This window comes from Lucilia cuprina, chromosome X (assembly GCF_022045245.1).
Source record: "Lucilia cuprina isolate Lc7/37 chromosome X, ASM2204524v1, whole genome shotgun sequence".
NCBI classification, from domain to species: Eukaryota; Metazoa; Arthropoda; class Insecta; order Diptera; family Calliphoridae; genus Lucilia; species Lucilia cuprina.
In genome coordinates, this window is record NC_060949.1 from 7,668,599 (window position 1) to 7,692,358 (window position 23,760).

General features: G+C 26.8%; 1 protein-coding gene across 2 annotated transcripts in view; it reads left to right on the forward strand.

Moving 5' to 3' along the window:
- Positions 1–3,156: 3,156 nt before the first annotated feature.
- LOC111681034 (zinc finger protein 2) overlaps positions 3,157–23,760 on the forward strand; it is an 82,222-nt gene continuing 61,618 nt past the window's right edge. For both annotated transcript variants that reach the window (XM_046956560.1, XM_046956569.1), the window contains exon 1: positions 3,157–3,365. The gene's annotated coding sequence lies outside the window, so the exon portion shown is untranslated. The remainder of the gene's footprint in view (positions 3,366–23,760) is intronic.

Below are 23,760 nucleotides of genomic sequence, written 5' to 3' on the forward strand. Positions count from 1 at the left end.
AAATAATTTTTATCAATAATTTTCACAAATAAATGAAGCTGTGTTTTTGTAATAATTACAAATAAGAAAAATTTAATAGAGTAGACAGAAATTGGAAATTCAAAAAAGGGAATGGGTACGTAGTTATTTAGATTTTTACCGGTCCCTATATTCTATAAAAGAGCGCCAAGTTATTGAACGAATTAATAGTCAATTTTTTAACTTAGAGATTAATATAATAAAGTTTTAAAATTTTTCTTCAGTTCAGTGTATTGTAAATAAGTTATGGTTTAGCAGTGTAAAAATTGATATATGTTTTAAATCATATTTATATTATTCACTAGCCAGGCATGAGTATAAGGGGCGGAACTTGACATTAGATAGGGACATTAAACAAATGATCCGATTATATTTATTTAATACTTGTTTTCGAAACATCATATTTTTATTAAAAACTAAATATTTTTCCAAAAAAAGTTAAACTGTGATTTTGAATTATTATGCTATATTTCCGACGGCCGGTTTTGAAATTGAAAAAATACAAAGCAAAATATATATTAAATTGTATCAGAAAATTATTCGTACGAAATTTAATATCAAGTTACTTCTTCGAACACATTCTGGTGCAGACAGTGAGCATGTGTAGAATTTGTGAGTTGAATAGCATAGCAAACAAACCTGCATAGAATCCATAGATTAGGAAAACTTTACGAATCTTATATCGTTTTTATAGAAAATAGGTATAATGTTTATACAACACAGATTTTTTATGACAGTTTTTATTTATAACAGTTATTTTCTATATATGCAAATTAGATCAGTTTTATTATCAATAGTAATAAGTGATAAAAAATAGTAATAAAGGTACGGTCAAAACCTCTCAAAGTTTATTCCTATTAACATATTTTAGTTTATATTGACATAATAATTAATTAAATTTTGTTTAAATTCTTTTGATTTAATTTTAGAAGCTGTGATTTTGTGTTTGCTGGGTGTAGTGTAGTATAATTAATGCATGTAATATGCATACAACAACAAATCTTAGTTATCAATAAGAAATAACAGCAACAATAACAAGTAAAAACACACACTCCCTTTAAATGAGTGGAATGTATTAACTTAATGAGTTTTTTTTAATATGTAGTGTTTTGCTTATTAGGAAGAGAGAGAGAGAGAGAGTGAGTATTGTTTTTGCCAGTCAAGTAAAAAAGGAAATGAGTCAAAATAATTAATATAGTCAGCTCTTCGGAAACGGTTGTGAGTAATAGGGTTTGTTTGTTTGTTTTTGGTACAATTTTTGTCAACCTTGAACAGTACCAATGGTGATAACAAATAGTACCACTAGAGCTATGCAGCAAGTAAAATTTGAATTTTGTTTCCTCATTTGAATTTTATTTTTTAAATTCTTTTAATTCATGTAATTAATTTATATATAAAACTATTAACTTATATAATTTTTATAACATAAAATGAATATTTTCATATTCAAATTTTGTTAAATTTTGGTCTAATTTCTTTATTAACACAAAGTGCAAAATTTGTGAAGTAAAATCAAAAAGAAAGCATCAAACCAAATACTTATTTATACTGCTTGTGCGCTTATTTATCATAGGACCTGGTGAGGGTCAAGTCAACGACCTTCGGATGACAAACAAGAACTCTAACTTTAAAGCTTCCTGGGGCTTCTTAGATTTTTTATTGCTTAAACAAATAAAAACAAGTGTCACGTTTTATTTTACTAATGTTGTCATTTTGGCACAAAAGGTGCAAAAGCTGCACTTTTATTAGTGCTGAAGGTACTTTCTTTTTTAATATATTTTCTTCAGCCTTTATTTTGCAACCATTGTTAACGCTAAAGTTTGTGTGTATGTGCTGCATCTTGCTTTTTATATCAAATCGTTCAACTCCCTTAGTAATGAAATTATTTCCTTTTTTAATTTTGCAAAAATATAATGTTTAAAACATAAAATATTTCCATTTCATTAAAAAAATTCTAAAGCGAAATGTGCCACAAAATTGTACCTAATTGTCTACACTGAGCAGTTCACCAGTAAAAAAATAATGTAATGTAAAATAAAAATTACTTCTATTACAGAGTAGCAAAATAAAGAAATCTCTCTTGACACTCACTCTCTAATCTCTTTCTACTCTCAATAATAAAAACAAAACAACACATGTGTTTTTTAAGAGTGTGTGAGAGTGTATTTTTTATATTTAAACAGCTATGAAGCTGCAGCTGCGGCTACTACTGCTGCTGATTTTCTTGATCTGCTGCTGCGAGTGTTTATAATTCACTCATGTTGTTAAAAAAAGAGTTGAATTATTTTATAGTGTGGCTGTGTGTGTGGAAATATCAACAAAAACAAATCATATGTATTAAAAGGTGTTTGCAGTCGCGATTTTTTTATTCTCATTAGTTGTTTTTTCTTCTTAATTTTTTGTCGTTGATTCTGTGTGTGTTTTTTGTATGATAGGCGGGTAGGATGTGTGAGTGTGTGTGTCTTTTTTATGTATGTATAAAATTTTGTAATACTGTCATTAGCGTAAACCGCGCAATGCGTGTACTCGTTTCATTATTTATTCCTAAAAAAATTAAATAAAAAATATATATTTGTATACATTATATTTGGACGAACAACAAAATAATAAAAAGCAACAACAATCTAAGTAAAATAGGTAGCTAAAATTAAATCTGATACTTAACAATAAAATAAGTATTTTTTACAGTTTTGTCTTGTTACTGATGATAAAAAAGAAAACAAAAATAAGTTTAAAAATCGTTACGAAAAAGAGAGAAATGTCGTTTAAAATAGTAGTGCCAGTGCTTTATAAAAACTAATTTTTGTTTAAATGTTGTTTAAATAAATTTTTATTTTTTTCTCTTCATAGTTGAAACAAATCTATTATATAAAAAATTAATAACAAAATTTTGAATATAGGTATTTTAAAATGAAATCACTTGAAACAAACAAAAACATAAAATCTCCAAAGTTCCTATAAATTTAAAAATTAATACTAGTAATTAAATAGCAACAAAATATAAAATAAAATGTTAAACAAATAAAAACAAAAAAAAACTAATTTAATAACTAAACAGTTTAAAACATATATAGAAGTAATAAATAAAGAAATATTTAAATATTTAGTTTTTAAAATCACTAATTTGCAATAAAAAATTAAAATTGGCTAAACAACAACAAATATAAAAAATTACCAAACAAAGATTTATTAAAAACACCACCAACAATATGTTGTTAGTCGTAAGTTTAAAAAATTCAACACGTTTTTGCAACAACAAAATAATTTTTTTTAATCAAAAATAATAAAAAAATATTGCTACTGTAAACGAAATATGCTCAAAACTATGAAAAAGCTTTAACCAAAAGGTAAGTGTGATAATACTGTGTTTAATTTAAATAAAATTGGTTGCAATTCGTAATTAAATTTTTATATCGGCACGAATTGCACCTTAAAAATCTATTTTGATTGATTAAATATTAAGAATAAAATAGGTATATGTATGTATGCATTTACATAGTACATAAATCGTTTATTTACTACAAGACAGACTTGAAAAATGAACCAGCCAACTAATTTTAATTAATTTTTTACTTATCAAATATTTATGATACATAACATGACTTTTATATAAAAATTAAATTTAAATTTATGTATTTTTTTATACCAGTTCAAAAAAACCGATAATACAAGCCAGTCTTGCAGTAAACGAGCGATATGTTCACACATATTTAATATTTAACAAAAAATATTTAAAATTTGTATATAACATTCTTATGTATATTATTATTTACATAAAAGTATAATATCTTGGTGTTATACCTAATTGAATTGTCAATATTATTTGATAAATGTAACATAAAAATATAATTTTTATGTATATGTATATAATTTTATGTTACATCAGTTTCGAAGTAATGGTCCTAGGACAAACTCGGCCCTGTTGAGTGCTTCTTTAGCAGAGTCTCTTGTGAGAATCGAACTAACTAACGTAACAGAATCAAATAGCATTCATATAAATATACATATGTATGCTGATTTACAAAGGATTTTACTCTTTACTACAGCATACCTCACATTGATTACAAAACTGGCATAAATCAACATTTTGAGGAAAACTTTTTTGCCATTTTACACTTTCTTCAATATTTTTTAAACAAAGCATGATGTTTGAAAAATGATCCTCCACAGCATAACTGTAGACTTTGAAAACTTAAAACTCATTCGCATTCGATTTAGTTTGAATAATATCGATTTAAAAAGAATAAAACAAAAGTAATTCAATTAACTATCGATCGGAATGGAATTAAGTAAGAGTTCTGTCATTGAAAAATATGTTGTTGAGCAAGTACAAGTTATTACCAAGTGTTTGTTAGGATTTTGTATATCAGTTATGAAATAAAAATAAGTTTCTTCATTCTGTAAAGCAATAATACCAAGTATTTGTATAAATTTAACACAATAAAATTAAGAAAAATTTAGCTTACAGTAATATGTAATTTTACTCTTATGCATATGTACTTACAAAAATATTTTAGTTGAATTAAAAAATTTATATTTTAATAATTATTTTTTTCTACTACTTAAGAAAAAATAAATTTTTAAATTATATGATTTCCTATAAATAAAAGAAAAAAATTGTACAAATCGCTTATTTACTACAAACTGACATAATAAAAAACCGATTTACTATTTTTAAATAAATTTTTAACAAATCTTTGGATTGATATTTAAAACCATATTCATATAGTTCATGTTAATATGTTTCTCGTCTTTATTGAAATTTAATTTTTATACATGTACCTAATCGTGAAAAAACGCGTTTCGATCTCATCGATCTCTCACCCAAAATAAGAAAATTGAAAAATGTATATTTAAGACTTTAGTATGACGCAAATGAAATGGCATAATCTAATGTTTAACAGAGTACTAGAAAATAATAAAGTTTTGTCAATTTTCAAAAATGTCTATTATTTTAGGTGTGTGACTGAATTTTTACGTATGTTTGATAAGTAAAAATTCAAGTTCGAATGAGAAACATATTATTTTTTTTTTTAAATCCGACCATTTGGGTTAATGTTTTTAAAACAATAGTAAAATGTCATAAAACATTCAAGATAGTTTAAATCTGAAAGTACACAACAGGCTTTGAGGTGGAAATGCGCTTTATAAGGTGTAAGTAAGTAAGGTGTAACTCCTGTGGTCCTTCTCAAGAAGTAATTTTATGTTATTTTTTATTATAGCATACAACTTATTTGACATAAATAATATTAACATAAATGAGAAATTACCCACATTTAACATAAAACCCCAAAATATTTTTTTTTTTTTTTTTTTAACTTAAAAGTGTCAGTGTATGAAAATATATCTCCATTAAAAAAATTATTTTCGCTTCTTTGGAAGTGAATAAGCACAACCTCCACATATGCTAATACATTCACTTAGTATTACTTTTGAAGTGGTGATAAATGTAACGTAAATATCTCTACCAAAATTTATAAGAATAGGCCCATATTTACCTTCATTTTTAGCCCTCTGCTTCTTTCTTTAATCTATGCTATAGGAAAGCTTGAAACAACCATAAATTTACTACATTTTTCATTATTTTATTATATTTATATTTCTCAAATTACCATAATTTTTCCAGTAAAATAAATTATTTAAAAAATCTATTGTATTACTTTATAAAACTGTCTAGTAAGGAATTGAAAACGTAAATTCAGTTTTTTTAATATTTAATAAGTCTACCGATTGAAACAAAAAAAAAAACTGATCTATATAATTTATATGCGCAGTCACTACTGACTTATTACTTTGTGCATTAAAATTAAAACTATTTTATAAGTATTATTTTTAAAAACTTTTGAGTCATATGATTTGAAGTGTTTAAGGAATCCAAAATGATTATTTGGAGTTCAAGAAATAAAATGAATTATAATATGTATTGTTATTAAAATAAAAATAAATATGAGCAACAATTTACAATAATTTGGACAAAACATTTTTAATAAAAAAAGTTATTAATGCTCTTTGTTATGAATTCGTTTAAATTTTATGAAACTTATATAATCAAATATAAAATTAGTTTAATTGTCACAAAAGTAGTAGAAAAATAAAGAACAAACATAAGTTTCATAGAAACATATGGTTCATGAGTAGTTTAAAATTCATATATATATATATATATATATATATATATATATATATATATTATATATATATATATATATATATATATATATATATATATATATATATATATATATATATATATATATATAATATATATATATATAATATATATATATATATATATATATATATATATATATATATTATATATATATATATATATAAAATTTTACATTTCAATGAAATTATTATTTTTTTAAGTTTTTTACACATTTTAGATTTCAGTTCATTTTCTTATAAAATTATACATGAAAAGATAAATATTTTATAATAAAAAAAACTCTGAAAAGCTAAATAAGTTATCTTACAGCATTTGACTCAATAACTCTCGCTATTCTACATGTTTACAAAATACTTATTTAAAATTCAATGATGCTTTGATGGTCAAAATATTCGGACATATTGAAACGTTTATATAGACACCAAATATTTATTTATTAAGGAAAAAAAATCAAATTTCATCCATAAAATATTAATTCTAATTAAAAAATAACTTTTCAATTGCAATTCAGAAAATTGAGATTTCTATTTCGAATTTGAATTTCATATTTAGAAAAATCAATGAGTTTTTTTTAAAGAAATTCCGAAAATAACAAGTAAAAATAAGGGTTTTATATGAAATATATAGGAGAATTTGAAACATCACAATTACTACAATTTACTATATTATATATAAATATGTATATTTCAATTTAAACATGATTTAACTTTTGTTATTTTGTTTTTTTTTGTATTTCTATACCTTATTGGGCTGAAAAAGAAATTGAAAAAACTCTGAAATTCGTGCAAAAAAATTACCTATTTGTTCGTATGCAAAGGGAAATCTCACAAAAGTCAATAAGCACGATCAACTCATAATTCGATTTAATTTCAAGCTCATCTCTAATATTAGCACTGATCTATAAGGGTCTATATACATTTTATATAAGCATGATCAATACATAATTCGACTTAATTTCGAGCTCATCTCTAATATTAGCACTGATCTATGAGGGTCTATAAATATTTTATATAATATCACCAATGACAAAATTTATACTACATGTAAAAATAATCCACCCTGTTTTATTACCAATGCAAGAACACAGCCCTCCTTTTTTATTATCTTTTTGTCTCATTATTTTCTCCCCAATTAATTTTACGCAATCACATCACTCTCCTCCACTCATTTAATTAACTAAAACAGTAAACGTTAGAGTAAATACAAAAGAAAGTTTTTACCCACCAATTAGAAACAATCGGTAAGTGAATGAGTGTGTGAGTGAGTAAGTGTTTGAGTGCACGTGTGTTTCATGCTGATTAAACAACAACAGAAGAGCAACTAAAATAACGAAAACGAACGAGTTAAAAAGCTCTCTATTAAGACAAACATTCATTAATACATATGTACATCTATTTGTGAGTTTGGATGTATGTACATACAACCATCTCGTCAGTTTTGTGCTTTTGTTTCGCAGTGCTGCGTTAATTACACATCTCGTTCGTTTTATTTGTTTGTTTGTTGTTGTTACTTTGCTGTTTATATCGTCAGCATAGCAAAAACAGTAATTAACCAATGACATTCAAGCTTGAGAGCCAGTAACCAAAGCGGAAAAAATATATGTGAAAAAAGTAGCAGAAATTTTAACCAATAATTGCTATATTCAACTCATTTGTTGTAAAAACACACAAATATTTGCTCAAATGTACTTACAATGTACAAGTAGCAATGGTGGTTTAACTAAAAGCTGTAATACACTGTTGTCAGATCTTACAACGTTGGCAGTTAAATGTTCAGAAAATGTGTACTTACATTTTTTGCTCTGAAAAGTAGACAGAAAACGCATTTAAGAAAATGTTGCAATGCAAAAATTGTAAGTTGACATGGTTGTTAGACATTATCTGGACATTTTGCTGCCAATATTGAAAGTTCTTACAGCCGTCTATACATAGTTTAAGCGTTGCATAATTAATTGAGAATATTATATCTAGTTTTATTTATTTTTCAATCTAAATTCATAAATAAACTGCTTTTCCAACATTTTCCATAATTTTGTTATAGACCAAAAAAGTTATTCAAATTTTTATAAATAATACACCTTATTGTGTATGTTGTGGCTTCTGAATTCGCAAGACCAAATGTGAAAACGATAGATTTCACATTTTCTTGGTGTTCCCATTTTCACTTCCGAACAAAAAAAGTCGAAATCATTTCACATAAAAATAGTTAGGTGAAAGCAAAACGAATCTACTTTTTCATTGCTAAAATTCGAAAGATAGCACCTTAGATATTAATTTGTTTAAAAAGGTCTGTTGGCGTACTCGATAATTTTTAACAATTTGAACAATTGTTACTGGATTGTGTTTGCGTACTTTTGAAAACTTGCAACGAGAGAATAAGAAAGCGATAAAAATCACATTTCGTTGATAGCGAATTTTTAGTAAAAAATTAATAAAAAACATCCAGTTTTCGTTTGCTCATATTTATTTAAATGGATAAAAATGTAATTTTATTTGAGTTTTCATTTGTTGTTTATGTATTTTTCACTTTTGTTTATAATTGAAAATTTCATAAATAGTATACAACTAGCGTTTCTCATTTTTAAAATATTAAAAACCAAAAAAAGTATCTTAACATATAATTTTACAATAATAAAACAATAATTAATATTATATATCTTCATTTTAAATGTATTTTACAAAGTTAAATTTACCTTTTTTTATAATTTTGACTTTATTTTTTTTTAATAATTATCTGAGATTTTTATTCACTAAAAAATTGGTCAGCTGTATATAATCATTGCTGGATAATTTAATTGGCGTTCGCGTACTTTATTAGATATATATTTGACTTAGAGTAAATTAAAAATTTCTCTCTTTCATAAAGTATTTTTACTGGAAAGTACGCACACAACTAAAATAATATTTTTATAAAATAGTAAGAAATTGGATTTAAAATCAATTTACGATTCGACAAAATTTTCTTTTACATTTGTTAAATTTGTTGTAAAACTAAATTTGAAAGCAAGTGGAAACGGGAACATCACATTTTTAATTTTAAGATTTCACACGAAATTAAAATGTTGTATAAGCCAGAACATACATAATATATGTATGTTCTTATATTTTTATATATTTTATTTATTTATATATAATACCTGAAATGCAAACATTTATATACCTATTCATATTGCATGTGCCGTGGATCACTTTTTTGTAGAAATACCTCTAAATCGATGTGTATTAAGTACTGAACACGAGAAAAATAAACAAATATTTATGAAAATTGCCTTAGTTCCCTATCAGCGAATGAAAATCTTGATTTTAGTTCAATAATTGCAATAAAATTGTAATTAATCTTTTCAGTAATTTTGGGATTTTCGCAAGAAAAATGTATAAATTTTTTCAGTATTTCTGGCCAACAAATCGACTTTTTGTGTATTATAAATGGAATGTGGAATTTTTAAGATCCATTTCGAAAAAATTGGATATATTTTATTTTTCTCAAATTATACTGCATTTTTAATCCCTGGTAGGGAACTCAGTATCGTTAAACAAACATTAATGTATGTTCTAAACAATACCTCGATTGAGAGGTATTCATACATGAAATTCTTAAAAAGGCCTTTCCTCGGCAAACTCTAATGTATATTAAATGCGTCAAAAATTATCGATTTTGTTTGGATTTGTCTTTTTTTCGTTCATTAGTGCCTAAAACGGCTGTTATTAAATTTTAATCCAATCTGACGGAAATCGATTTAAAAGTGTAAAATTGGTTAATTAATAGTACTATTTTTATTATATTTTTTCACTTTTTTTACCGAAGCGTACCTCCTTTATATCAAAGGACAAAAAACGAAGTTATTGACAAGTTGCCAAGTCATATATTAAAATAAATATGCATTGATTAAAATAGTCATGGAGTATTTGAATTTTTTTCAGAAGATTAGTATGATTAAAAAGTATTTAAAGCAGACGGTCGGACATACAAAATAATTAAATTGACTTAAGAAGTAATTCTTATTAATAAGATGTATGTTTAATGTAATTATAAAACTTTGCAATTTAATGAAAATGATATAATTTTGAAATAAATTCTTATTTTTCGTATCAAATATTCAGTTGAATATATCCAATCTCACTTATTTATGGGCGTTAATCATCTAATTATACATATGTATACTACAAACAGTTATAATGGGTTTGGTTTTAATCACATCTCATCATCATTACCATCATACATAATTCCTAAACAACTAAGTGGTCAATAACAAAGTCAATTGTATGACCATCAATGATATAAAAACAGGGAGAGAGCTAGCAGTAATTGTGTGCGAGAGCAGCAACCCTAAATAATTGCATTTGTATATTTGTTTTTATTCCTACTTTGTATGTTGTGATTTGTTAAAGTGGCCAAAAGGATAAAAGGTTTGAATTGGAGGAAAACATTACATCGTTAACACCATCAACAACCACCTTCAACATCGCACCCTTAAAAATCACTTTACTATGTATAAACTTTTGTATATTATATACAAATTAATGTGTATAAGTTTTCGATTCATTGTCATTAACTGCTGTCGATGAAAAAAATAATATTTGTTAGCTGGCTGGCTGCTGTATTCATTGTTTGTGAAATTTGGCCAATTAACCAACCACAAACAGGAATTAAAAGAGCACTTACTTATCGTTAATTATTCAGTGCCACCAATTAAAAGTTCCCAATACAATACATATAATATAAGCATGTAAGAATGTATGTATGTACGTACGTATGTATGTATTTAGAAATAAAAAAGAGTTTTAATGTGATTCTGCGAATCTAAAATCTAGAAAGCATAATAAAGTTTTAATTTTATTAGATTGCCTAAAAAAATTGTATGTTTTTAATTAAATTATTACAGGTTACCTCTTCGTAACAAATATTTTATTAGCTCTGTGTAGGTATGTGATAAAACACGATTATAATGTGGAATTCATCAAAAAGCGTTTATCACAGGCGTAGTGCGGTTTGGTTTATATTTTATAATTTAAAAGATGTATTCTCAAATATTCTTTTGTTACATGTTAATAATATAAACAAAAATATAATGAATCAATTAATATACGATTTATTTATTATAATTGTTCTAAAAAGTATATTTTTTTCTAAGTCTTCCGAAAATAAATTTATATATAAGGGTCTCTTGAAAAATAATGATAATATATGTATAACATATTAGAAATTTGCCGTTTTTATTTTCTTATATAATAAATTACAACGAAATGTATATAAAGAACACACCCAAATTATAATTTTATTTTCTTACTCCTTGCATGTAATCCTTTGGTAATTATATGTACATATTTATGTATATAATATAAAAGTGTTTATATATACATAAACACAAATTTACATGTGTAATAACGATTTCATACATATGTACATGTAGGTATGTATATGATTGTATTTACATATGTACAGATCAGACATGTAAAATTCAGTACATATTGATATCCTATGATGTATTTGTTAATTTTTCTAGCTTATAAATTAGTATATAGTATCAACTATAAAGTAGTATATAATCTAGTCTATAGTCGTCCATGTAGTCTACTCTATAGTTTAGTCTAAAATATTTATCTAGCGTAAAGTTATTTTTATACTTAATTCTTATAAGTACTATTTTCGTTATGTTAGTACTATTTGAAATGTAAATTTTCCATGCCTGGTACGGACGTATAAAATAGTTAGAGCGTCTAAAATAGAGAGCAAGAGGTAATAGCAGAGAGAGTTATGATGTTGTTTTTCATTGTATATTTGCTAAGGATTAAGTGTAAAATAGGGGGTGGTGTGAGGGTGGCTTTCTTGTAGGAAAAATATTATTTATTGTAGCAAATTTATGTATGTACAATATACAAAAGCACAGTTTTAGTCAGTCTTATGTACATATTTACAATTAAATAAATGTATATGCTTTTTATGTATGTGTGTTTAAGTGTTGCCAAAAAAAGGTTTCCAACGGTTTTACTTAAGACATTTCCTTTTATTTTCTTAGATTTTGGTACGTTGAATATACATATAATTAATGATTTATGGTTCTGTATTTGTTTCTGTGATTTTTGAGAGAATCAGGAAATTAAGTAGAAAAAACTCTGTACATGTCTCATATACACAATTAACAAACAAACCACCCACTCATCACTAGATCTCTCTATAAATGGACTATATTCCTATTTATTTATTGTAAAATGGCAAATTATTATGAATTGTTATATTGTTTATTTCTATAAATTATTTTTTAATTTAAATAAAAAATTATATGCATATTTTGTAGTTTCTATATATTTGACATTTATCTTTAAAGTTATTTATAATTACGTTTCTATAGCTAAATTTTTTTTGAAACAAACCTTCTTGTTGTGGAATTTATAAAAAAATGTTTTTTTAAGTTTTTTATCAATTCAATTTTTGACTTAAAAATGTTTAATATCAATTTCCATGAGCAATGTTTACTGTATGAGTACATACATACATTTGTATAATAATTTAACTCTTTTTATTTCACGCATGCGCTATTTTCTCAATGTTCTCACTTATTTCTTTATATTTTTGGTGTCCAATGAATGAGAGTTTTAACTCAATTTATATAGGAGCCAGGAATGTCACATATTTTTATAAAAAATCCGATAAATTTCAGAAAGAAATTAATAAGAAATTTTATACCAATTTTATTCTAAAAAAAGAAAATTTATTCAAACCAAAATTAGAAAATTATCGTAAACTACGGAAATTTAATCCCATAGGTTCTAAACATTTAAAAAAATGTTTAGTTGGAATTAAACCTAAAGGTGCACAACAATCAATTGTAGAAATTAAAAAAAAAATCATGGCTGATAATGCCAGAAAAGACTTATCATCAGAATTTGAAGTAGGAAAAAAAAACAAAAAGACTAAAATAATTCCGAAATTATTTTGAACTAGTTACAAAATACTTAAAAAGTAAAAGTTTTATACCTATTCGCCTTTACCATAGTTTATTTAAAAAAGTTTTAAATTATTTTCCCGTTTCTACCATAAGTTTAGGTACAATAAAACAACACACATTCAAATATAAATTTTCTGCCAATGCTTTTGTTGTTACTTTTTCAAAGCATTTTTTAATGAAATTTTAAGAGTTTTCTGTTACCGTTATATAAAGGAAACTTCCGGAAAGCATGTCTGTCAAAATCATTGATCCCGGAGATGTCTGGAGTTTTCAGAAATTTATTTGAACATCGCTATAAGGACTCAGAATATAAAATTATATTCTTACGAAGGTAAGGATATAATGAAGGAAATTAAGATTTATTATTTAAGAGCTTAAATCTTAATTTGTCGATTTAACTACCAATGCTTTAAGAACATTTTATTTAAATTTGACTGCGGCTACGTCTCAAATGACCGATATCTCAGATATAAATTATTCAATATTGGCTTCCAGGTTGTCAAAATTTTGTAATATATAAATGTAAAATAATGTTAATTTGGCCACAAGATTTCTTATAATTTCTTTAGAAGTTCGTCCAAACTGAACATAAAAGTAACAAGTGCATTTTCTTGAATTTTGAATATATACTATTTGATAATAAAATTCCATAATCCGTTTAATATCATCGGTTGTTAGTCGATTCATGGTTAAATTGTAGACCATGTCATATGTGTATACTCCCTACAGTATCAAAAGTGTCAATTGGCACCGCTGGTAAATAAAGTGGATATTTTACGAAACGTTCACTACATTTAACCAAAAGTTCAATAAATTTTTCCATGAAGTTTATGATTAAAAACCTCATGTTAAATTCACCAGTAAATAACATTGCTTGTGGGATGAAAATTCACTAGCGATAGTTGTAGGTTGTTGATATCGCCATTGTCGAACTAGTTCATCGTACTGCAGGGTTGTACTTACAAAAAACACATGCATGTATATTACAAATTCACACATAAACGATTCTCTGATTGGATGGGAAAACTGAAAATCATTAACTAATCTATGAAGAAAACGTACGAAAGCAAGAAGGAGAAAAAACTAGCACTAATTAAAACATTGGAAAATTACAACAACAAATATGTATGTGTGTTTCAGAAACACACCCCATTAAGAGGAGAAGAAGCAAAAAACAACACTCATACACATACGCCCACAAATTGGTGTCTATTATTTGCAGAAAGCTTAAGAAAGATGGTGACATTTTAACTGCTACTGCAGCTAACAATGCGGTTGCTTTAATTTTTGTCTGTTTTTTAAGTATATTTTGTTTATCATCATCGTTTTGTGTGAAACCATCCAAAGGGTGGAGCCAATGCTTTAAGCACTCATTCAATACATAAAAAACAGCGAAAAAAGTAAATAAATAAAAAAGAAGAAAAATATATAAAATAAAACTAAGAGAATGTGCATTAAGCTAAACATTAACGGCAGACGCGAAGCTGGAACTATGCTTAGTTAAAGTTTGAGAAAAGCAGCATTATTGCTGTCGGAAAAACTTTTTTATAACGATGCTAATGTTGCTGCAGCTGTATCTGTACTGAAAGCGCTGACTGCATGACTTACTGCTGTTACTGTACAACTACAGCTACTGCTGCTTTCGTTACAATGTTAATTAAAAGTCACGCTCTTTTCATAACAAAAGGAAAAGGACAACAACAAAAAGCAAGATATTAAAATGATGCTGCTGTTATACAAAGTTGTCAGTTTTCGTATTCGTTTATTGAAAGCACACACCGCCAACCTTCCAACCCCCTTTAGATTATATTTTCTTTTGTAAGAAAAAATTCTCCTTAATTAACAGTGTTGCCAAATTAGAGAATTCACCTTAAAACTAGCGTTTTCACAAATTTATGAATTATATAAACAAATATTTCGTTAATTTCTTTATTTATAGAAACTGGTTTGACAAAAAATGATTTCCATATTTTAAACTATTTTAGTATATTAATATCTATTTTATATAAATATTAAGTATATAATATTTTTATAAGTAAATACCTATGTAATATGTAACTCAAGAAAATCCTCACCATGTTTGTATGTATGTATGTATGTATGTATGTATGTATGTATGTATGTATGTATGTATGTATGTATGTATGTATGTATGTATGTGTGTATGCATGCATGTATGTATGGATGTATATATGTATGTATGTATGTATGTATGTATGTATGTATGTATGTATGTATGTATGTATGTATGTATGTATGTATGTATGTATGTATGTAAGTATGTATGTATGTATGTAAGTATGTATGTATGTATGTATGTATGTATGTATGTATGTATGTATGTATGTGTATTATTTTTTGTCTATGTGCAGATATATAAAATACATGTGTACGTATGTACTAAAACTATGTCTGTATGTACATAGATGATTATATTGTTTTTTGTTCTTGTAGTAAATCAACATTTGTGAGATATGAACCGTTTTCATATAGTGCACACAAAACTCGCGTACTAAGAGTATGAATGGTCCAATCGTTATTTTAATAGCAAGAAGGTGGGAGATTCGTAGCCTTTTTTGTTAGTAATGTGAGTGTGATACGCTGACTGACAGTAGTAGTTGCTGCTGCGCTCGCTTTAGCGTCAGAGTGAGTGTTAAAAAAATCTCATTTAAATATACTCATAACCGCATATGTAAATGAGTGGTTGCTGATTATGATAATTATTGTATAGGTTTAGTAAAGTCTACATTAAAACGCAAAACTAAACTAGAATAAAAATAATTTTCGTTGCTCATATAAAGCATTAAAGGTAGGAAGTTACCTTGTTATATTAGTAAATTAGATTATGAAATAGTCAATGCACCCGCCTATTGACTAGCATATTGACAGATCTGTATATAAGTATATTCTATAGCATCTTGGTTAATCTATTGACAAGCCTGTTATTACATGCTTGCGAAATCTTGAATTGTTAGAAAAAATGTTCAGAAAAAGTCTAACTTACCATTTTTGTATGGCAAAGTTGCAGGAAAAAGCATTGTCAGTATATTGTTGATATTGCCAAATAATTGTTTGACAATTTTTATTGTTAGATGTGTGATTTTTATGCATTTTATTGACAACACTGAGGATTATAAAAACATATGCGGCTAATTTACCTCCTAATTCAGAAACAAAATTATTATTTTATAAACGGTTTAAAATTAGATTTTGTATTGAAATTTTGCTTCATAAACCTTTTATAAAATAAAAATGTTGTTTGCGAATAAGGGGTTAGAATGTACCCTCCACATTAAGCACCTCTTCTATTTTTCAGTTTCATCGATGACAAGAAGTACTGAAAAAGTACAATAGTACTGAATTTCTCATATCTGTTATCAACATTAACATATTTTCTCAATTTGTATAAATTGAAATTGTAGTTGGCATCACTTGTATAAAGTTCCTAATGAAGAATATACCTATAAATTCTCTTTAACTCAGTAATAAGATGTTTTGTTGTTTTTATTTTGTAGTAGAAATGTGTTTTACTCTTTTCTCGCTCTGCTTATTACGAATAGGAGACAAAAATCAGTCATTAATGTGCTTCCAGCGCAGTCAAAACAATGTCAGCTTCCTGGTGTACGAGTGAGAGTATTAATTGTACATGAGTGTGTGCCTCGTTTCCGTCTCTGTCGACGATAACGTCGGCGATAGTGTAGTGTATGTATATTTATATAAATGATCCGCTAATTTGAAACAAATCAAAAATTTTTTTATATTTTTTCTCTGGTTGTGTATGTGGGGGCGCAAATGGGTCTTGAAAAATAAAAAATGCATTAAATGAGTCCCTACATACATAGTATTATTGCTGAGAGTCGTTCTAACCATTTGAGTATATTAATGTAGCAAATGATTTGCCAGTGTCTAATCATCAAACAATTTTTCATCAATATTTTTTCTTTCCATTCCATTTATTTCTCAATTCAATTATTTGCATAAATATACATAGTTTTTATATATAATTAAAGACACAGTAGTTTCTATAGAATTCCAGACTTATTACCAGCTAACCCGATGTGGATAGCAAATCATACATATGTATTCAGCCGTGAATCCACTCGAGGTTTGAGGGTGAGGGGGAATTTTTTTTTCCTTTTTTATCGTTATATTTTGTATGAAAGATTTTGTAAAGATTTTCTATTTACATTTTGTTTTAATATTTTGAAATTTTTTCAAACAGTAATATTTTTGGGAATAATTCGAACATAGCATTCCAAAATATGTACATATATTTAAAATTCTGGAAGTGTCACCAGTTTTTTGGTAAATTTTGCAAACTTTTCGAAATTATTTCTGACAGGATTATTAAAGATTTGTGATTCCTTAAGCTGAGCCCTTACGCGAAAATCAGATTTTTTTGCTAGGTACCTACACATAGAAATATTATTTAATTATTTTTATTAAATAAAAGCGTCTGAATTAATCAAATGCGTTTTAAATATTAATAATGCGTTTAAAATATTAATAAATTTTTATAAACATAGTTTGAAAGAAGGATGTACATATATACATCAATTATGAAGAAATACATCTAGGCGTCTATCGGGCGTATTGTGCACACCTTAACCAGTGCCTCAGTTGGGAATCGAACTCACCACCTCCGGTCTACCAGACTAGAACACTAACCTACCGGAGGCCACTAATAAATATTAAAATGTTTACTTATATTTAAAAATTTATTTATTAAAACTGTTTTCAATATTACTAACTTCTTTATTTGTTAAGCCCTTCTTTATCTTTGTTAAAAAAATATGCCGTTTTAGCTCCGAAAAAAATAGGTATGCGTTTTTCTGTAATTTCGAGTATTCCATTTATTACTTGCAACTTCTGATCTTTAAATATTGTTCAAATAATTTTGTCATTTTTAGTTTATTGAAAGTATCCCTGGTTACGGTTTCAAAAAATATAAAATAGAAAACTTAAGGAAAAAATAAATATATATTTGTTAAATCATTTCTTTTCTACCAGGTTAGCCGAGTCGCTTTGGCCTATTCAAAAATAACGTCCATTATTACTTATGGCATATTTATTGACCGTAAAAACAGTTGTGGTCATATGTTTATTTAAGTTTTTTGTTTTTTTTCTACAGTTTTTTCCCTCTTTCTTAAATGTTTCAGCTTGTTAAAGTAGCAGGCTTGTTCCTGCTACTTTTTTCTTGTTTCTGCTGTTGTTATTATTATGGCTCTGGTTGTCTCGGTTTCGTGTTTTATGGTGCGAGGTGCCAAGTAAACAAACAAAACAAAAAAAGCATTAAAACAACAACAAGAGCGACAGAAAAAATAATAAAAAAGTAAATATGTATACATACTCACACATACTTCTATATATTGATACCACAAACACATGCTATAGTTTGTATAAAAAATTATCCTTCCTTCCGGTCTACGAACCCTTCCAACAATATAAAATAACACGTACGTGTTATTTTATATTGCAACTCTTACACATGTCCATACAAATACACATTTTTATTTAACGGTATTTACGAAAACACTTTAATTAACCAGCAGTTTTACGAGAAATCGGTGTATCCCTTTTAAAACAGATTTTTTCCTATTTGTTATAACTTTTTGGTTAGATATACTTAGCCCTCTAACTAACCAGAAGTAATCGTTTGCAGAGTCAAATGTCATTTATTAAATTTAAATGTATAAATAAAATAATTATCCACATAGGATTAATAAGTTGAATTTATTTTGTGTAATGCAAAGTGCATTCGCCATTTCATGGCTGTTTACTCCGAACTGCAAGGTATGATAGCGTTTATTTATTAGATTTGTGACTGTTGCTAATTTTTTCTACTATTGAGTTTTAATCGGTAATCGGGTTTCTAGCTATTTTTTGGAGATCTCTTTTTGTGGTGAACCAATTAAACTTATACAATTACTCAATACGATAAAAATTTGGTCAGATTTTTTATACCCTACACCACTATAGTGGGGAGGGTATTATACGTTTGTGCTGATGTTTGTAACATACAAAAATATTGGTCCAATACCCACCTTAAAGTATACCGATCGATTCAGAATCATTTTTTGAGTCGATTAAGACATGTCCGTCCGTCCGTCCTTCCGTCCGGCTGGCTGTCCATGTAAACCTTGTGCGCAAGGTACAGGCCGCAATTTTCAAGATAATTTGATGAAATTTGGACCAAGCATGTTTTTTGGCACAAGGACGAAGCCTATTGAAAATGGTTGAAATCGGTCCATTATTTCACCTAGCCCCCATACAACCGTACCTCCCGATTTGAACTTTTTATGCTATAATTACGTCAAATATTCTGCTATCTCTCTAAAAATTGGCACAAATAAGTTTTATATAAGTATAAATGATACTGCAGATTTTCGTAAGGATCGGCCTATATTTGACCCTAGCCCCCATACAAACCCCCCTTCAAAAAATGACTTAAACGTCTAAAATTGACTTGTAACCATTTGTATCGCAATGAAACTCAACAAAACTAACTGTTATTTAGAAATATATCCTTTTCCCAAATTTACCGAGTATCGGCCCATATTTGACCTATATAAAGCCTCATTTAGAAATTTTAGTTTTTTATCAATAAATGGCTTAAATATTTTGGAATTATGGTAATATTCAACATAAAAGTTTCTTTACAAAAAATAAAAATTTTATAAAAGTAAAAATTGTAAAAATATACTCATGGTGTAGGGTATCATATGGTCGGCCATGTCCGACTATACTTTCCTACTTGTTTTTTATAATATACGTATAAAACACAAAAAAGCTTTACATGTTTATAATCACTCTAAATTTTATTTTTGTAATTAAAAAATATCGATTTTTGTTTTCGCTTTGGACTAAAGCAACAACTCTAAAGTTAACGTAATTTAAGTAGAATTCAGCTCCTGAATTTTGTTTTTGTATTTTTTATAATTGCAGAGCATGGTAATACATAATTGTTTGAATCCTAAAAAATTTAAAAAATTATTTTTTGCTCAAAGATATCACCTTATCATGGGCTGTTTCTAGTGATCATTTCATTCCTTATTTGTTAATCTTTAAAAAAGGTGTGGCAAAAATTAACTATTCTATTTGAATTTAAGGTCTTTATGATTTATATGAAATAAATAAAGTTGTTAGATTTTGAATATGTGTTTTTAATTTAAAGAGTATTGCAATATTATATGGTGTTTTTGGGTATATTAGGTTAAGTTGATAGGAGAATGAGTAGTACATCAAATCCGAAGGAATACAACTAGGCCATTAACTTGCTCCTTTCCATTAACAAAAAATTGTTCGCTAAATTATTATTTTTCAATGTTCAAAAACTAAGTTTCCTGGACGTAAATCCTAAAAATTTTAGTGAGGAATGTTATTCCCGGAATAACATTACCTCCAAGATACTTGCATCATTTTCTACAAATGCTTGACAATGGCAAATGATGTGCTCTAGAGTATCATTGTCGTCTCTACATGCCCTTTGATATCCCCATATGATGTGAACCTTTCATCTAGGAGTATATTCGTTTGAAGCTTTTAATTCTACCTCCCGATATCGCCCTAACTGCCTTCTTGCTAATAGAAGGTTGATCAAATCCGAAGAAATACACCCAGGCCACCATCTTTCTTGTTGTGCGCTACTTTCCATGAAAAAAATGTTCGCTGAATTATTATTTTTCAATGTTCAGAAACTTACTTAGTTTCTTGGACGTAATTCCCAAGAATTTTTCAGTATTAGTGAGGAATGTTGTTTCCGGAATATCATTACTTCTACTTGGATACTTGGATCTTTTTCGACGAGATTTTACCCCTTTTTTGGTCATAATTAATTACAGCCAAACGATTAGACCGATTTAAATAATTCTTTTGAATTTTAATATTGGAAGACAAATTAGAGGCAGGATTTAATTTGTCTTACACAAAAAATTGGTATTTAAATTTGTTAAGTATTAGTTCAAAACAAGATTTTCGCGTTTTAGTTTCCCCAATCTAGTTAAGAGGCAATAAAAAGTATTGTTTTTTTTAAAAACATGATTTTTTGAGGTTCAAATTATCAATTATACAAAAATATATGGGTTCATCAGCATTAGTTGCGTCTAGCTCCCTTCCATTTAAAGCAATTTGCCCTTTGATGAGTGACCCTTTGATGTCCCTATATGATGTGAACCTTACATCTGGAAGTATATTTGGTTAAAGCTTTTTTACAATTAGATTTAATTCTATCTCCTGATATTGCCCTAACTGCTTTCTGGCTGTCGGTTAATACAATATACTTATTCTAATTCAATTTATACATTCCGTTATTGCTGGAACTTCTATCTTGTTATGATTGGGTTAACGGTAGTACATTTCTATTTCTGGGTCTTCAATATAGAACTTAAAACCCACTTTGTTCTTCAATTTAGAGCCATCCGTTTAGCAATGGATTGCTGCTGGTATTTGCTCTAATGTTCCGACATATTATGTATCTGGTATGCGATCAGGTGCGACCGTATAACCTTCCAATGCGTCTAGTATACGTTGATGACATGTCTTATAAACGCTTTTGGCCAGTTCGACTAAAGTTATGAGTTGAGTATATACATATATAATAAAAAAGTTTGACAAACGGTACACGTATTTTAGCACAAAGCTTTCACACGGGGAAACCCTAATGTTCTTATATACATACGTATTTGTTTCACTTTAATGAGTTTTAGTTACTTAGTAAAATTAAATGTTGGTTGTTTATTTGTTTGGCTGGATGGATTGCCACCAAAATCATTAATTGTCGTATGCATCATATTGTGGAGAAAAAGGGGAAATGTTCATTTAATAATTTCTAACTTGTGACTTTCTATAGAAATAATAAACTTCAGTGACTGCAACAGTTGTGTAACAATCACAGAGGGTTGTTTAATGTGTGAGAGCTTTTTGTCGATTAGTCAGTTTGTTGGTTCGGCTTGGACTGATTGGCTGATTTTCAATTGTTGTTGTCACTTGTTAATTTACAAGAATTTTATTATTTTCTTTCTTTGTATTTCATGGTATATTTCAGAGTTTGGTTTCAGTCAATGTTGTCATTTAAGGGAGGGTACGTTTTTCTATTTGGATATTTGTACAAGAACGAACACTTTCTTAGCTTTAAATAAATTATTTAAATTTAAGTTGAAGAAATCAATAATATTTATCATTAAGTTGATTTAAATATGAAAAAGCAAGTTGAAAGGGATTTAATTATGGAGGTCTCCCTATTTTGCACAGGGAAAATTTTTTATTTCTTCTCTTTCAAGTAGTAGCAGGATAATTTTACCTATAAAATATCAATTTTCTCCTTTTGAAACTATTTATAATTTGATTAATTAATATTTTGAAGAAATGTATGCTCCTATTACATGACATTTACATTTTAACATATTTCGTAACATTTACATGACATTTACATTTTAACATATTTCGTTCGCGTACTTTTGAAAACTTGCAACGAGAGAATAAGAGAGGCTATAAAAATTAAAAAATAAAATTCGTTGATAGATATTTTTTTGATATTACTGAATGTTTTTTTCCCAGTAAAAAATTTTCAAACACACATATGTTTTTTAAACATATGATTGAAAATGTAAACAAAAGAAAAAAGTAGGAAAATAATACAAATGTACAAATTGTTATAAATATCAATTATTAATTAATAAATTAATGAAAAACATCGAGTTTTCTTTTGCTCTTATTTATTTAAAAGCATTTTAAATGTTAAAATATTAAAAACCAAAAAAAGTATCTTACAGTAATGAAACATTAAATCATATAAGAAATCTTGGGTTTAAATGTATTTTACATAATTAAAGTTATTTTTTTAATTTCGACTTTGTTTTTTATCTGCGATTTTTATTTACTAAAAATTACAATTCTAGTCAGCTGTTTAAAATCATTGCTGGATAATATTTAAAAATTGGCGTTCTCGAACTTTTTTAAATATTTTTTTGATTGATTTTAGATTTATTTTCCTCAAATTTACGTGTTTTGACAGAAAAATATTTTAATTTACATTATTAAGAAATTTAAGTTTTTACAGAAGTTTAAAATATGGAATAATTATTTTAAATCTTTATATATATTTCAAAATAGAAAACATAGATTTGAGTTATTAATTCAATTAAGTAATTTATAACTAAATTACTATCCAACTTAATATTTCTATTCTAAATTATTATTATTTCTATTTGCTAAATTTTGAAATATTTAATGAAAAATACAATTTATAACAAGAAGTCAGTTTTCTCGAAAATCGCAAATTTTCAGTTAGAATAAAATCCCACTTTTCCGATTCTTAAGGTTTCACACTGGGAAGAGGTCGGACTTTGTTTAAAGCTTTTATGAACTTGGTGAACGTAAAGAAAGTTATACCAAACATTAATGTTTTACGTGGCCCCAAATTCTTTTTGGGTCAGCTTTTTGAACCATAAAGCATTGTAACTATAAAATCATAATTATACATGATATGAGTCTTTTAGATCACATTATATGCCTTATTTTTTATTTTTAATTTAAATAAATTAATTTAGTTTAAATAAAAGAAATACATTTCACTTATTTACTGAATATCATATCATAATGTTTACAAGAACTCGATATAAGGAAT